Source organism: Protopterus annectens, chromosome 1.part1, assembly GCF_019279795.1.
Source record: "Protopterus annectens isolate FY-2018-M chromosome 1.part1, PAN1.0, whole genome shotgun sequence".
In the NCBI taxonomy this organism is placed as follows: Eukaryota; Metazoa; Chordata; order Ceratodontiformes; family Protopteridae; genus Protopterus; species Protopterus annectens.
Window position 1 is genome coordinate 491,631,528 of NC_056726.1, and position 17,832 is coordinate 491,649,359.

The 17,832-nt window shown below is 36.7% G+C and overlaps 1 long non-coding RNA gene across 3 annotated transcripts in view; it reads right to left on the bottom strand.

Moving 5' to 3' along the window:
- Positions 1 to 3,978: 3,978 nt before the first annotated feature.
- Positions 3,979 to 17,832, bottom strand: part of LOC122806011 — a 164,794-nt gene continuing 150,940 nt past the window's right edge. For all 3 annotated transcript variants that reach the window (XR_006365485.1, XR_006365484.1, XR_006365486.1), the window contains 3 exons: positions 13,094 to 13,617; positions 12,012 to 12,091; positions 3,979 to 5,352 (listed from right to left, as the gene is read on the bottom strand). This is a non-coding gene — a long non-coding RNA (uncharacterized LOC122806011). The remainder of the gene's footprint in view (positions 5,353 to 12,011; positions 12,092 to 13,093; positions 13,618 to 17,832) is intronic.

Sequence of the window (17,832 nt, forward strand, 5' to 3'; positions counted from 1 at the left end):
AAGGCATTTGACACATGACCCACTTGGGCATTGTTGACAAACTCAAGAGGTTAGATACAAACTCGTATGTCACCTGGTGGATAGCCAACTGGCTCACAGACAAGACCCAGGAAGTTAGAATTGGGGAGTCCACCTCTACAAAGAGGCCAGTCACAAGTGGAGTCCCTCAGGGATCTGTCTTTGGACTGCTCCTTTTTGGCATTTACTTCCCAGAAGTCAAGGCCAGTGTCAGTGGTCTCTCGCTGACTAAATTTGCAGATGATTGCAAATTAGGAGCTGAATCTTACACTAACACAAATGTTCATCAGGAGGGGCTGACACAGACAAACAACTGGTGTCAGAGTCATGGACTAAAACCAAATGCCAAGAAAAGCTTTATAGTATCCTTTGGGAAGTCATTCAACTCTGATAACTATTATATTGACAACACACCCCTTAGAGCTGGTCCAGTAGTCAGGGACTTAGGGACACACATAGATAGTAATCTAGCCTTTGATCATCATGTGTCTACAGTGGTGAGGAAATCATTCTATGTTGAGCAACTTATAAACAAAGGTATGGCATCTAAGCCCAAGGAAGTCATTGTTCCACTGTATTTGGCATTCATCAGACCTATAATTGAGTACAATGCCCCCTTTGGTATGCACCTAACAAGGCATATCCAACAACTGTAATGTCCACAGAGGTTCCTCACTAAAATAATACAGGGCATAAGTAACATGTCCTATGCAGACTGCCTGAAATCCCTACCCTTGTATTCTGTCTCCTACAGGTGTTTGAGGGGAGATCTATGCCTGGCATACAGGGCATTGTCAGACCCCACTCTGATGGACCTTCTGCATATCCACAAAACAAACAGTACCAGAATTACCTGTTCTAAAGACTTAAAACTTGCCTGTGATATAAATAGGACCTGCTGGAGATATATATATATGTATCCCAGAGACTACCCTGTCTATGGAACAGGGTCCCCATCCATGTGAGTCAGAGTTCCTCTCTAATCCAATTCAAGTGCAACCTGGACAATTGGATGGGAAACTGGAAATTCATTCCTGGTTTAGCACCTATGTTTCTGATGCAAACAGGTAACCTGTAAATGGTTCATCTCCCAGGCCCATGTTTACACTTATCAAGGGTATCAGAACTAATCAGAGATTTGGGATGCATAGCTAGGCTTAAAAAGGCCCTTGTGGTCGTTAGCCTAGTAAATATGTATGAACCTATGAACTTATGAGCTTTGTTTTATGTCGCTAGGGAGTCTGTTACAGAGCAGTTCATATGTGATTCGTAAGCTTATGTCCCCAGAGCGGCCTTTTTAAGCCTGCAATGCTTCTTACAGGTAAGACTTAAATGCTGTACCTTGTGTCTGCAAGATGAACATTTTAACCCTTATGCGAATGCCGTGTGGTATCAGCAGCTTCCAAGCAGATCAAGGCCTTTGAATGTTTTCTAGTTCTTAGTTATTGGGTTTAGAAACAAAATTGTTAATAAATAATGTAATACAGTATTCTACTCTATAGACACAATGGAAACCAAGGATTGCAAGCAACCTAAACTCCAATTCTGAAACTCAGTCACCCCCTTGAAATTATGAGCATGCTTCATCCTCAAATCAGTGATTACTATATAACCATCCAGCTAATTATTCAGTTGTCAGTACCTTTGTTTAGCTTTCATGGGTAATAAAACAAAAAAGGATACCACATTTAAAAAAGCTCCTGAGATACAGTGTGGGCTATTTCCACAAAACTAAAAAAATGCTGCCAATCAGATCCATAGCTAGCTCAAGAGGCATCGGGGCAGTCTGTAGACTTGCACCTCCCTGAATGTAATCTTGAGGGCCAAGAAAGAGAGGATGGTCTTCCAAAATGATTAGGTGAGGGAGGGGAACAGAAAGAGTGAGAGAGTGGTGTGAGTGCATGTTTATGTATTATGTATATCAATAATGTTCTCTACACTGCAATGGACTTGCTAGTTACTAACACACAAAGCCACTAAACATTCTTTCAAGCAGCTGTTATATCATCCACAGCTACTTAATTGAATCCACTCACTGCTGTTGAACACTGCAAACTGTGCACTCAACACCTCTGTACCTGGGGCAGCTGACCCACCCCATCCAAACAGTGCTACTAATCAAAACCTTACTTAAAGGAAGTACCAGTTGTAGCACAGCATGGAACCGTACCTTCTGTCACTCGTCTTGTGTATTGAAATAAGACAATGAAGCTGGGTGTTCATTTAAGTCATTTATTACACACAAACACATCAGGATGGATTACAGGAACATAAAACTTAAATGAACTAACTAACTGACTGACTGCAACACACATACATGCTTTCATTCTGGCTGCTCACTCAAAATGACATTTTGGCTTGCACGCGCTCAGTATTTATATGCACATGCCAATGGACTGGCATGGCTCTGAAAGGTACAGCACACACTCTGATCTACACCTTGCACAGAGCATTTGAGCTAGCTGACTCCCCACCTACCAACCCCAGCAATGCAAAGCCAAAACAATGGTTCTGCATCATCTCCCTTACTATAATTCCTGCATGTTTTCATGACATTTACTTGAGAATATGATTGTCAAATACCCTACCATAGACTTATTGTCCCCGGTGCCAGTTAGCAGAAGAGAATGTCTCACATGGATGTGGCTCAAATCCAAGCTGACATCTCTAAGATGGCAGAATTCAATGTTTTTCACAGTATTCACTATCTCAAGTGTAGCTATTATTTGAAATTTGTAAATTCATTCTAGCAAGTATTCCTTTAATATTAATCCTGCTACTTCAACTTTTTCTTGCACAGACACTGAGCTTCTGATTCCTTTAAAGTTATTTTGAAGTAAATATATGGGTTAACCCATCATCAAGCTACAATCCATCTTTGAAAGGATGGTGAGATGGGGAAATGTAATAATAGCTCCAAAGGTTGCAGGCTGTATGATCACAATGCACACCAGTCACAGCTCAAGACTGATGCAGTGCAAGGTAGGTGAAAACGTTTTTCTTGTTGAAGCAAAAAACAAGACAGACACCTAGTTCCATGTTGATTCACGTCCCAAAAAATAAAGGGGTAAAGCATATATGTTATGCCAAGGAAGTCTGTAGCTGTAGTTATTGACTGCTCATATTGTATGTATGCTTTTATTTGTAATTATTGTAATTAGTAACATAATACCCAAAGGGGCTACACATACTAGTTTCCAAGGACAGTACCAATATCTTCACTTCTTGAAAAAATAAAATAAAATGGAATATAACCACTTATTCAGTTACACCACTTGCACTTGTACAATAAAAGATAGCAAATACAGGACAGTAACAAAAAGTTTTCAGAAAAAAAAAAACAACAGCTAGGAAAAGGCAGATTTCATTGAATGAAACTGTACAGTAAGTAATAATTGTGAGGGGAACATAAATGTAAATATCTAAGAAGCCTAGGAGATCAAAGCACAGAGAACTGTTCTGAAATAGTGGGTCCACTATGATTAATTATGTCTCACTTAATCAATATGTGATTATTCAAACTCAAGACTTCTAAAACCAGGTGAGGATACTGGTAAAGGAAAGTAATACCCTCAAAGCTGTAAAACATAAAAAAAGTGTGTTGCAGGAGGACAAGTACCCCTGCATGCCTGGGCATGAGTGGCAGCTAGCCTCCTTACCCATGGATTACACACATTTCAAATATGAGACTGCAAAACATTGAGAAGAAGAAAGGATGGAAAATGCAGCGCTAACCTTTTTCCTTTTCTTCAAGTCTTGTAAGCATTACAGGATGCTGATTATATGCAGAGCATTGCTCAAATATCTGGCAATAAATGGTAGGGAGCCCATAAGTGGCATATAATGCACTGATTGAGAAGGTATTTTTTGGGCATAGATAAGATAGTTTCACAATCTGCCTACTAGATCTAATGCACTTAAGCACTATCAAAGCCGCCCGTATAACCATTATTTTTTTTCTTTTCTCTGTTTTATACAGTTGAGAGTATGAACATGTTCTTTTTATGCAAGGAATAGAAGCTGTTATTTGAGGTTAATTATAATATTCATTTTTATGTTTCTGATATATTATTGGCAATGTTTGCTGCTTGATAATGGGTAGGGAGTATTTATAGCAAGGAAAAAGCCCTCAAGAAGAATAATGCAATAAGGAATTTGATTAGATCCAGGATATCATGTTGTACAAATGATAATTCTGTCACATTGTGAAGAGTTTCAGTCACATTTCTTTCCTTCAGATAGTCGCTCTGAGATGAGCGCACCCACTAACTTTTGATAAGTGCTTTGCTTGTCAGACTTGTAGCTTAAGGATAAATATTGCTGTAGCACTTTTCTTCTGAATCTGTGCAGCGACAAATAAAGACGACTGTAGAAAGCAAAGGCAAAGGTATTTTTATACTAACTTTAGGATGGTTGTCTAACAATTATATAGATATACAAGCATTTATGATAATATGCTACCCTGAAGTGAGTGAATTGCATGTACTCTCTTTGCAATTGCTACTGATCTTTAATACTTCTCTTTAAATGCAAGTAGAGTTTGAGCCATGTGTTTTGTCCTTTCTCTGCTCTTATATGACACCATGATTGCTATATATATATATATATATATATATATATATATATATATATATATACATAAGGGGTGGAGAGTGAAGACCCACAGCATGGGAGGTTGGGAGTACTTGCCCTCTGAACCCTAGTATATGAACAGTTATTGTCAGCTCAAAGTTTTCAAGTAGGTTGCATCTGGCTTTTGATTCTGTCAGGACTGTTCTGGGTTATTAAAATGCCTAACTGTCTCTTTGTAGTATTTTCTTGTTCACGTCATTACCTTCTGCGTGAAAAGTTACTGCTGAGTACTCCATCCATTTCAATCTCACAGCATTTTAATTGTGCTTGTGTAAGCAGACTCTTTTTACAACATTCACAGCCTGCATTTCTGGTGGTCTAATACACAAATTAAAAACAAATTACTGAAATAAATAATGAAACTTTAAAAAACATTACAGGAAGTGGTAAATTAAATAATAAAAAGACATTCCAAGCTACTATTGCTCCAATGAACCTCTGGAGTAAGTAAATATTTAGTATTGAGAAATGCATATTTATTGATGTAGTTTCACTTTTCATATTACTTGTAACTGAACTGCTGTTTTCATTATGATCCTTCTCCTGTCTACATGCAGTTTTAGTGTTTCCTTGAAAAAGACAGTGCAGTTCATGGACTCCCTATGAGATGAGAATATATGTAGTGGGTTGGAAGAGGCTCATTTTCTTAAGTAGTGTATCCTGTCCATGGGTGAGGCAGTTCTGCTTCCAGAATTACGGACCCTGGCAAAGGTAAAAAGAGATAAGAAATGAGACCTGGAAGCCATACAGTAGGCAGCTGATCCATCAGTAATTGTCAATGTAAAACAAGGGAATAAACAGTTTTAGTAACACATAAAACTGATGAATTATAATACCATTTCTGTTAGAATGCATCTAGTATTTCTGTTCTTTTTACATAAAACAAATTGACAGCTGTGCTCTTATTTATAAAATTATAATGCAGAATTTCTGCTATGGCAACATGTATGTTGTGATAGTTAAGTCCAGAATTGCATGCTTTCCAGAAACTTTGTCGTACATGGTAGGTGCTTTGACAATGCATATAACTGGATATTTCTTAAGGGTAATAATCAGAGTTTTGTTTACATTTTTACAACAGTGAATATTAAATCACCTGATATGATGATATTGTGATTTACTGCATATTTCACATTATTTGTAGTAACTGATTTGGTGACAAGGGTGTCAGCGGACGAATGCACTGACTTTAAGATGTCCATGAATAGTGCAGTGTCCTGTTACCCATAATATGTTATGCTGTGGTCAGAAGGATTTGGGAAAGCAGAAATCAGAATGTATTGCAGCTTCACTGAAACTAAAAAATGTATCCATATTGAGTGTTTTGCCTGGACCCATATTATCCAGTATATACAGCAATTTGGTAAGGACATGAGGAAATACAAACCTTAGTTTTAGATAGGATTCCATCAACAAACAATATCAAAATCTTGAGTATTCCTTTTTTGTTTATTTGTCTATTTTTTATTTACATAGTGCTTTCTTTGCATCTTCTTCTATAACATCTCTAACTTAGACAGAAATGTTCATTTTATTTAATGTCTTGGTTTTAACACAGCTGATATTTGTTTATTGACTATTACACAGCTAGCATTTTCTCTTATCTTTTCCCTCCAGTTTTAGCTCCAGCCCCTGCCTTATTTTATACTAACGGAGTATTTAAGTGGAAGGCATTTAACTGTTTTGCTAACATACAGGCTATTTTATTAAAAAGAAGACATTAGTTAATGTGCTAAGTGTTAAGATTTGTTTGTGTTTTTTGCTGTAAATTTCGTATGTCAAATAGAAATGTAAAACTGCCATACTGAACACCTGTCAGTGTTGGCTCTGAAATAATGAAACAGAGGGACTGAGTATCAGCACTTCCAAGAGGCTCCAGGCTTAAGCTAGGAGAGTATAGACCAGTGCATTTGTAGGGAATGACTAAAGTGCTCTGTGAAAATATTTTAGAATTAAATTTCTTTGTGATGATGAGTGGTGAGTAGAATATATATTTATTTATTTTCTCTGATACCTACTGACAGATGGATCGATAAATAGGCAGACAGATAGATACTAATCACTTGCAGTTTACAAAGGGTATTTATTTTCTTTTATTTACGGAACCCTACATTGCAAATTGCTGAAGTGCACAACGCCACTTGGTAAATTTCTGACCCTAGAATATTAGATGCCTAAGCTTTTATCTAATTTAATTTGACCTCAGGAAGGTACAGTAGGTGGACTGGGATATATTTTTCTTATTAAATTAGTCACTATATTCTACTCAAATATGATTTCTGTGAGTATCATTACACTAAGCATGACATATAGAACTGATACTTTGATCGACTAATGTTTTCAAGTTGCTGCTTCCTGATGGCCTCTGCAGGCCCATATCCCTTGGGAGGGAGGATATAATTTGCAATTCAACTTATTTATTGCGAAAAACAAAGGTTTTGCATACATGAAAAAAGCCAGCCATATGACAGTTTTGGTCCTTAAAGGTTTCCCGATGCCAGACTCAACTAACTGACCTTAGACAAACTGTTCCACTTCCTGTTAAAACTGTACTTATTAGAAATCAGTGTTCTTGTTTCCATTTCTGTGGCCAGTACTTGAACATTAGCACCCACTAGTGTAATGAGGGTTAATGCAGATAACGTTGTGTTTTCGTCTACTACTAGCAGCATGAGTGTTGATGGAGAAGTACAGAGAAGGTCAGGAGGAGTTGCATTGTGTCTTTGTGGATTTAGAGAAAGCATATGACAGGGTGCCTAGAGAGGAGTTGTGGTATTGTATGAGGAAGACAGGAGTGTCAGAGAAGTATGTAAGAGTGGTACAAGATATGTACGAGGGTAGTGTGACAGCGGTGAGGTCTGCGGTGGGAGTGATGGATGCATTTAAGGTGGAGGTGGGATTACATCAAGGATCAGCTCTGAGCCCTTTTTTATTTGCAATGGTGATGGACAGGTTGACAGATGAGATCAGACAGGAGTCCCCGTGGACTATGATGTTTGCAGATGACATTGTGATCTGTAGTGAGAGTAGGGAACAGGTGGAAGAGACCCTGGAGAGGTGGAGATATGCTCTAGAGAGAAGAGGAATGAAGGTCTGCAGGACTAAGACAGAATATATGTGTGTGAATGAGAGGGAGGATAGAGGAATGGTGAGGATGCAGGAAGTAGAGGTGGCGAAGGTGAATGAGTTTAACTACTTGGGATCAGCAGTTCAGAGTAATGGTGAGTGTGGAAGAGAGGTGAAGAAGAGAGTACAGGCAGGATGGAGTGGGTGGAGAAGAGTGTCAGGATTGATTTGAGAGAGATGAGTACCAGTAATAGTGAAAGGGAAGGTCTACAAGAGGGTAATGAGACCCGCTATGTTATATGGGTTGGAGACAGTGGCATTGACAAAAAGGCAGGAGTCAGAGCTTGACGTGCTAGAGATGAAGATGTTAAGATTTGCACTGGGTGTGACGAGGATGGATAGGATTAGGAATAAGTATATTAGAGGGTCAGCCCAGGTTGGAAGGTTTAGAGACAAAGCCAGAGAGGCAAGATTACATTGGTTTGGACATGTGCTGAGGAGGGATGCAGAGTATATTGGGAAAAAGATGCTAAGGATGAAGCTGCCAGGTAACAGGAAAAGAGGAAGGCCTAAGATAAGATTTATGGATGTGGTGAGAAAGGACATGCAGGTTGTTGGTGTGACAGAGCAAGATGCAGAGGACGGGAATAAATGGAAACAGTTGATCTGCTGTGGTGACCCCTAACGGGAGCAGCCGAAAGAAGAAGAAGAAAACTGGCAGCATGAGGAAAACAAGCTTGTATGAGGTAAGAAGTTGCTGTGGAAAGAGAGAATAGTTCAGTGAACTGTAGAAACAAGTTTGAAAGGCTCAGTTTGCTTCTGAGCTTGAAACTTTTCATTTGTGACATAAGATATTAACAGCTGCAGGATTGCATTCTGTTATCCAGTATCATTGATTAATATCAGCTTTACTGTCTACAATGACCAAAAAAAATATGTTTTTCATCGCCATTAGGAGGAAGCTAAAATATTACAAATGGGTCATGTTGCATTTTTTGGTGAAAGTCAATGAATGTATTCATGTTCAATAAAACTTGTGAGTTTTAGCCACAACATTGTGCTATTGAAATGATAACAAGAAAATAAAAGGTTCACTGAAGGCATACTTTTGTATCCAACTGCGTATCTACCTGTATGTCTATCTAATCTGTCTACCTGTTTGTCTCTTTCTCTTTCTCTAACTATGCACATAAAATTCATCTCTCTCACCACACACACACACACACACACACACACACACACACACACACACACACACACACACACACACACATACACATAGATATAGATGTAGATACAGTTATAAAGATCTGCATTTCTTTGTCTGTTTGTATGCATGTGTATTCACATGCACGTCTGCAAGGAGAAAAGCTGTTAGATGGCAGTGCTATCTGTTAGACTTGGCAAAGAGTTAACTGTTTAAAAATGGATTGCACAATGAGGGTCACATTGAAAATTGTGAAACTCATAATTTAAAATACACAAACTTTTATTTCAGATTATTTTTGTATTTTTGAAGAAGATGCTGAAATAGGGCTGTGCAGTTGCAAAGGAAAATGGAGTTTTCCAGTGCATTGTAAGCAATTTATAAACCCAGTTCTAGACAGAAGAAAACATTGACTTGCTCAAGAATACTCTCAAATAATGTTATGACTGCAGGCACATGAGATGAATATGTTAGCAACTGTTGCCTTCCAGACACCTTGCACTTTATTTTCCATATATGCATCCAAGTTTTACAGAATGTCATGTGATTTCTGCTTTTCAGCATACTTGAATTTGCTTAATTTTTTCCAGACGTGGAAACTATTTTGAGCATATTGTTCCTTAAGTTATCCATGCATGCAAACATGCGTAAGACTTCATTAACATGCTTTAGCATAAGGTTTTCATTGGAAAGTTAACAGGAAACATAAAAATCAACTGAATATTCACACGAAAAAGAACTACTAGGGATTTTTTCTAGATGAAGGCATACTCAAGAGTAAGTTTGATTGCTATATTGTTTTAAACTATTCTCTTATCTTACAATCTGTAGCAAAAGTCTAATAATAACATTAAACAAGATGTTCAACTCAAATCAAGAGTTCATTTCTGCCCAGGAAGCATTGTGAAGTCACTGCAGACCAGAATTGTAATCATTTGCACTTGTGCAATTTTGATACCCCTAAAGCTTTCATTAATCTCTTATGCATTAAGTTAATGCTGTACATATTTATTTTACAGACATAATGTGCAGCCACATATCATTATGCTGTGCTCATTAAATATGGATGTGGTTAGGGAAAGTTTACCTCAAATTAATTGAGAATAAGTTGCAGGAGTAACTATCATGGATGTGTAAATGTTTTCAGAATGCCCACATGGCTTACATGCCATTACTTGATACGATTATTTAGGTCATAGTTACTTATCATAAAAGGTCAAGAATGTAGCTGTTGAGGTCCTGTTGCTCATTCTATGCAGGTGCAGTGTGTTGGATTTATGACTGTTATTGTTCTTTTTTATAATTCCAAGAGTGCTATCTCTCAGGAAAATGATGATAGCTTTTTCACTATGTGTTGCTAATCACCTTTTCTAATATGCAGTAACCTTGGATTGAAAATAATAAAGCAAAGGTAATATGGAGATGAACCCCCCCCCCCCCCATAATGAGGATACACAGAGGTGTGACAACTAGCACAGAATGCTTTTTTGCTTTATTTGTGGTGTATTTATTCATAAATTCCACTGGCTTGAATGCATGTATTACAAACATACTTGTACTCAAGCTGTTGATTATGAGCTATATTTACTGAAACATTGTGAATCAGATACAACCATTTCAAAGATGCATGTTAAGGTTTCTTAAAATATAAAACACAACTAATGACTTGTGATTTATAGCACATAAAATGTGTGACATAGAAAATAACTACGGGCTGTTAAAACACTCTGACAACAGATATCAAAATAAGCAGCCCTTAATAACATCAGTAAAAAACTGAAGAACTTTATGTTTTAAGTAAATGTACTATAATAAAAAACCCATAACAAAACCAAAAGAGTAAACTATGTGCAGAAATATGGAATATGTTATTTCAACACTTTTTTCTCATTGATGTTAACATAAAATGACTTAGTTGCTCTGGATGCCCTAGGAAAGTAATATGTCTGTTCAACCCCATTAACACATGTGCAAAATGAAACCTACTGTATGTAAAACATGAAACCTACTGTATGTAAAACATGAAGACTATTAAACCTCTTTCTGAAAATTATAACTTTGGTTCCACTTTACTTGTTTTTACCTGATTTGATCTTCTACCAATTTCAATAACACCAAAGTGATTGTAGTAATATCTATAACCACCTATATACTATCTGTACCATTGCTCCTCTAAACGTTTTATTAAACAAAACGACCAACGTAATAACACACTAGCTGAAGATAGAAACTTGTTTTATTACCAAGCGCTTTCACTTTTGCTTCATCATGTATATGGTCTGATGAAGCAAAAGTGAAAGCGCTTACCCATTTTATTTGTTTGGTAATAAAACAAGTCTCTATCTTCAGCTAGTGTGTTATTCCGTTGGTTGTTTTGTTTAACATTTTGTTTAACATTTGGATTTTGCTTTTCCAACGGCATATTTATCCCAATCTGTGCACATTTCTTCAGTTAAAAGTTTTATTAGTTTAGAAGACATTTTGCTGTTTTTGCTTTTGAGCAAAGGAAAATTGCTAATGTTCTGGTTTTCTGCCTTTTAAGGGCTATAGTGCACATTTATTTATTTATTTATTTATTTATTTTTGATTGGCTGTTGGCTTTAATTTGTAATTATATATTATGCTGCGTAACGAGGTCTAGTACTGTATTTGACTCTTCTGTGCCATATTGTGTTTTTTTCTGGGTTGCTTTAATTTGAGCTGGTTTGCTCCTGTTTGTAACCTTGAATCATCAGATTGACTGTAAATTTAGTTTTGTAATACTTGAGATAAGCTATGCTATGATGCACAGTGCTGTGCTGTGCTTGGTACTACTATATAGCAGTTTTCTATTTTTAGCTTGTAGTCTTCTGTTAGCCATAGCTACCAGCCCCTGAAATTATTCTGGCTTTCGGAGTTCAAGATGGCTACCGTCCTGTAAACAGGGTAGGAACTCAGCTCTGCATAACCTCAGCATCTTTAATCCAACATTTTGTGAAGAAAACAACTCTATTCCAGAAAAAAATCGTACCTTTGATTGGAGGTTAACATTCTATCTTAGTATTTTACTTGGATTGCCTCTTCTGTTTGTATAAAAATAGAAGATTACCTTGGATTAGTTCGGGCCTCCTGCTGTCTCTCATACATGTGCTTCTGGTGTGCAGTTTGTCTCTGTGCTGCAAATTCCACCTGTAACAAATATTTCAGCTTTTAAGTACTTGGATTACTTGGGAAAAAAATAACTAAATACTCTTGGTATGTCTCATGTATCTGATTTGATGGACTTACAAATTACAAAAGCGAAGTTTTCTGCAATCTCTTCTCCTGAAAAAGAAGTTAATACTAAAAGGGCCAGGACAGGCAAACAGCAACAGCATCCACAAGACATGTTTAAACCATCAGTGAACTCTGCTTCTTCTAAAAATAAAAATGACCCTAATAACATGGAAGAGTTAAAAATAGCTCTACAGCCTATCCAAGAGGCTATTCAAAGTTTCTCCACACAATTTAAATCCTTCGGAGACTCTCTGGACAGATTGTTAACCAGAATTTCGGATATTGAGTTAAAGGTCTCAAACAATGAACTAAAAATTGACCAATTACAAAAAAGTTTTGACTCCAATTGCTCTATTATTCAGGATTTCAAGGACAAAATATTAGATCTTGAGGCAAGATCAAGACGCAATAACATCATCATAAGAGGAATACCGGAATCTATCCCACACAGTTCTCTGCCAGAAAGCATCACTGAGATTTTTTCCCTTCTACTGGAGAATCCTGCTCTAACTGCTCAAATATCAATAGAAAGAGCTCACAGAGCCCTTAGACAAGTTGCAGACAACACATTAAATAAGTATCCCAGGAATATTTATGTGAAGATTTTAAACTACCAGCATGCTGCCTCAATCTTACTTTCAGCCAGATCTAAGAAATCTATTACTTGGAGAGATTCTAAAATTACTTTCTCTCCGGATTTGCCAGCCCCTATCAAACTGGAAAGAAGAAAATTATCACCTTACTGTAGGTTCCTCATCAAAAAAAGCATCAGATTCCAGATGAAATACCCAAACACATTAATATTTAATTTCCAAGATTCAAAGTACGAAGCAAAAAATAGTAAAGAAGCCAAAGGAGTGTTCTCTAAAGTTTTGAATGCTTGTCCTGATCTGGTATAAGCTATTCTAAACTTACCTTTGTGTCCTGGTTGATTTCTGATGTGTTTCCATGGCATGGTAGTGCTCCGATCCGTGTTTTAATGCTCCCGACGACGAGAACAGGTATTTTTGTACTCCCAGGATGAAGGCCTGCTTCAGCGTGGTGGATGGACCTCAGAGAACTTCATTTCCCATCACGCTAGCGCTCATCGTCACCTCTAAATGCGTCACATCATGACGCCCATCTTCGCTGATTGGCTGTGCAGTTTTTTTTCTTTTTTCATTTCTTAAAGCGGCGATTCCGCTCAGAAATCAGTTAATCAGTATTCTGTGCATAGAGTGGGGGTTGCCCTTTTAAATAATTTCGAAAGCAAGCTGCACGCAGACTGTTAAGGCTGTTTCCCTTTTTTGTTTTTATTTAATGGCTTCAAATGGTCATCGGGAGCTTGGATTACTGCTGGACTTGACTGTGCAAGGTTTGGAAGTTATGGATCACGTTTTTCCTGGTCGCTGTTTGGGACTTTCATGTTTATTGGTCTTGGTATGGGAAGTTTTCCTGTTCTGTTAAAATGGTATAGTGTTAGTTTATTTTAGTAGTATACTACATTAAGAAATGTTTAACATTTTAATACCTTGTTAATCTGTATATATCAGGCAATGTTTTTGTTTATAATGGAGTTACAGCTGTCAGGTCTTTAGTTCCTTGCCAAATGTTAGAGAAATGTCAGTGTGCAGGATTACATATCAGTACTCAGAGGTGTTGTAATGCTTGAGGTCTCTGCAATGTCATGACAGATGTACTCATTTTTATTTTTATTCTCTGAGCAAATACTGTAGAATTATTTTTTTGATGAAGAATTGTAAAGGCAACTGTTTTTATATGTACTTATATGCTAAATAGGTGAAGCATGAAACAAGGTTGCACTACAATTTGAAATATTTTCTGTAGTATTTTGTCAGGTGATACTGCTGGTTGATATGTCAAACAAGACAGAACAGCCAAAGTTAAGAAATCTGATAGATACAAAAAAAAAAAAAAAAAAAAAAACATTTCTGATATGTCTGTAGTTAATGATACCATATAGGATATTTCAATCGCAATTCAAACATCAGCTCTGGGATATTTCAATCGCAAATCAAACATCAGCTCTGGGTTGTCTCAGTTATCCTACTATGGCATTTAATATCTTGTTTGGAAAATATTTCCTAATTCTTAAATTGTATTATTGAGACCGTTTTTTTCTTCTTGTTTGATTCATTGCATAATCTGTCCCTGGGTTTCCTACTAGTTTAAATACATTGTGGAAGGTATTGAACATGCATTTTCTTAAGTAGTTAAAGCCATAAGTGTCTTCTTATAGTGTTTATGTTATAGGAATGTTTTAAATATCATTCTGCAAACTTTACTCTCATCTAATATAATAAGATTTCAGTAGAATAACTTCCTAATAATATTGTTGTGTTCCAACTTTGATCTAGCATCTAATACTTATGGTTATAATTTTTTGTAGTAACTGTAATGCTGAAAACTCAGTGAGGAGGCCGTCATTAAGTTTGGGGTTTACAGTGTGCCTATTTATTTGGATGCTAAAATTAGTGCATTCCTATATTTTCGCATTTATTGGCGTGCTGGGAATAGTTATACAGGTACTAGTGGGGGATTGGTTTGGATAAGGTTTCAGCCATGGTATATTTTATGTTCTATAGGAATGCGCACTCATTTATGTTTTTTCACTGTGTACCTTATAGCTAGGTGTCATGAGATGCTTGGTCCATTTATGGGGGGTCTTTTTGGTGGGGCATCTTCTCCAGCTATAAATCATTATCATCGATGTTGCTTTTTCAGCACTGAATATATTGTTTAGATTAACCTCGAACTGACCCAAGATCAGTCAGTCAGTGCATATATGGTCCCTTTTTATACTACTGGGAAATTTTTGGGATTATAAGCTTAAGGTATGTCTCGTGACATGACACTCTATGAGGTTTCTGTTTCGTATAAATATTTTATTGTCCTTTTGCAGTCTTAGACATTTGGATTAGGCTATAGTTCTAATCTCATTTTTCTCTCATAGCTGATTGTTTTCATTGCCTTTATGAGAAATAGTATTTTGTCTTACTAACGTGTCATTTTTAATTATGCAATTGTTATTTTTGAATGGTTTATGCACTATTTGTTTCACAGTTCAAATTCTTAAATGCTGAGCTGGGTTCGAAATCCTAACCCTGATGGGGAGGATAAGCGGTCTAGACCTAAGGGTGATTAGGGGATTGTTTGGGGGTCCATATTTCCCTCAGGTGAGGGGGGGTTCTTTGAATTACCCTTATGTTAGGTTTTTTAAATCAAAGTTCCCAAAAATCCCTTTCCCTTTCCCTTCCGGGCCTTTGGAGAGGGGTTTATGCTCGGTTGTTAGGCAGGAAGGGTCTTGTTTTTTAGCGTTTTTTGCCCATATTCTACTAATAGAAGTTTATAAGTTTCAGGTTATGCGATATATTTCCCATGTCTTTTTCTTCCTTTTTATACTTCCATACCACACATATTATTCCCCACTGAATAGGTAGCTGTATGATTATATGTGATTCTTGGAATATTAAGGGATTACAGCTGATCAAAAAGAGAAGACTCTTCATGCACATGTGCTTTAAATCAAAAGCTGATATAATTTTAGTTCAGGAAACCCATTTGCTCAGCTGCCAATGGGAGCACGAAAAAAGGAGGCTGTGGGTGAGAAAGATCATTGACTCCGGAGTTAAGTCAAATAGTGCAGGGGTTGCCATAATAATAAAGAAAAAAATTCCCTTTTGATATTATTAAATGTGAATCTGATAAGGACGGCAGATGGTGTTTATTTACTACCAAGCTATCCCACATTGATAAGCCCATTGTATTCTTGAATATCTACTCTCCTTGTGCTAACCAACAAAATTTCTATATGATTATTTACAACATTCTCTCCTCCTCCTTCCCCAACCACTATTTTATTATAGGAGGAGATTGGAACTCCATTCAGAACCCCACTACAGATAGGTCGAATGGTAATTCAAATTATAATAAACTAGCCGTGTCAGTATTAGCTGAGCTCAAGGGAGATTTCAATTTTCTTGACCCATTTATAACACACAGAAACCCCACTAATAGAGTTAACTTCACTTTTTTCTCCAATTGTCATGAGAGTTGGTCCAGAATTGATTTCTTTCTTCTTTCTTCGGTCCTGGCTAACTACGAAATAGAACTACATATTGATAACAGAAATTTATCTGACCACTCAAAGTTATCCTTCTCCCTAGATTACAATCAGAGGTGTAACAGTAGAAATAGTCCATTGTGGTGGAGACTTAATCCTAATCTTCTTCAAAAAGAAGGAATAGCTTCGATTATAGAAGATAACTTAAATCAATTTATACAAGCATCAAAAGAGCAGGATATTCCTATAGATATATTATGGGCCTCCACAAAGGTGGTAATTAGGGGCATTCTGATAAATAAAGCCTCTTACTTCAAGAAACTATATCTTAAAAGGGAGTCTGAAATGACCAAGAAAATATCAGAATGGGAGAACAAACTGCAGATCAAATATGATAGCGAAATAGAATCGCAGTTAGTTAAGTTGCAGAAAGATTATTTATCTCTACAGGCAGATAATTTATCAGTTCATGAAACCAAAATGCTGGCCAAGTATTCCGATTGGGCTCAATGCCCGTCTAGGTTCTTGGCCAGACTAATTCATCAGAATAAGCCATCACACATTTTCTCTCAAATTTCTTATCAAGACAAACTCTACCATGATACACAGGATATTATAAAAATCTTTCAAAAAATTTACACTGAGCTCTATAGCTCACCTAATGACCCTATCCATTTATTCGTGTTATATGATACCCTTAAAGAATTATCTTTCCCAAAACTAAATATGGATCAATTTCACTTGTTAGATAAAGAAATTACTTCTCAGGAAGTCCTGGATGTGATCAATAACTTAAAATTGAATAAGGCCCCGGGTCCTGATGGGTTCACAGCAGAATTCTACAAATTATATCCCAACAAGATTTCACAGGCTTTATATTTGATCTATAATCATATTCTCCACCAGGGTATAAGTGATCCCCATTTCAATGCATCTAAGACAATTTTTATCCCTAAAGGTAAAACAGACTCTACCAAACCGGAAAATTTTAGACCTATCTCCATTATTAATGTAGACTTAAAGATCTTGGCCCAAATTTTTGCCAATAGACTTAAAGTACTGCTACCTAGTATAGTCACTAAAGAACAACCGGGCTTCATTAGAAATAGACAGACCTTGGATCATACTCTAGCTTTAGAAGCTATGATAACTTTCTCATCTTTAGCTAGGTACCCCCTGTACACTCTAGCAATAGATGCTTCTAAGGCCTTCGATAGAATGAGTATGAAATTTTTACTCACTATTCTACCACTATTTAACATTCCTACCTCATTCACAAAATTTATTGAGACCATTTACCACAAAGCCTATACAACACTACATATTAATAATGTTATATCTGAGAGGATTAACATAATTAATGGTACGAGACAAGGTTGCCCTCTCTCTCCTTTATTATTTAATCTATATATAGAGCCTCTCTTCCTTCTTATTAAACAAAAAACTCATCAGATCATCCCCAAGCTATTTAAAACTAGTATCCCCCTCTCGGCATTTGTGGATGATCTAAATATTTACCTCTCTTTACCAAATTCAGACTTAGAGAAAATCATGAAATCCATTAATATCTTCTCCAAATTTGCCAACTACA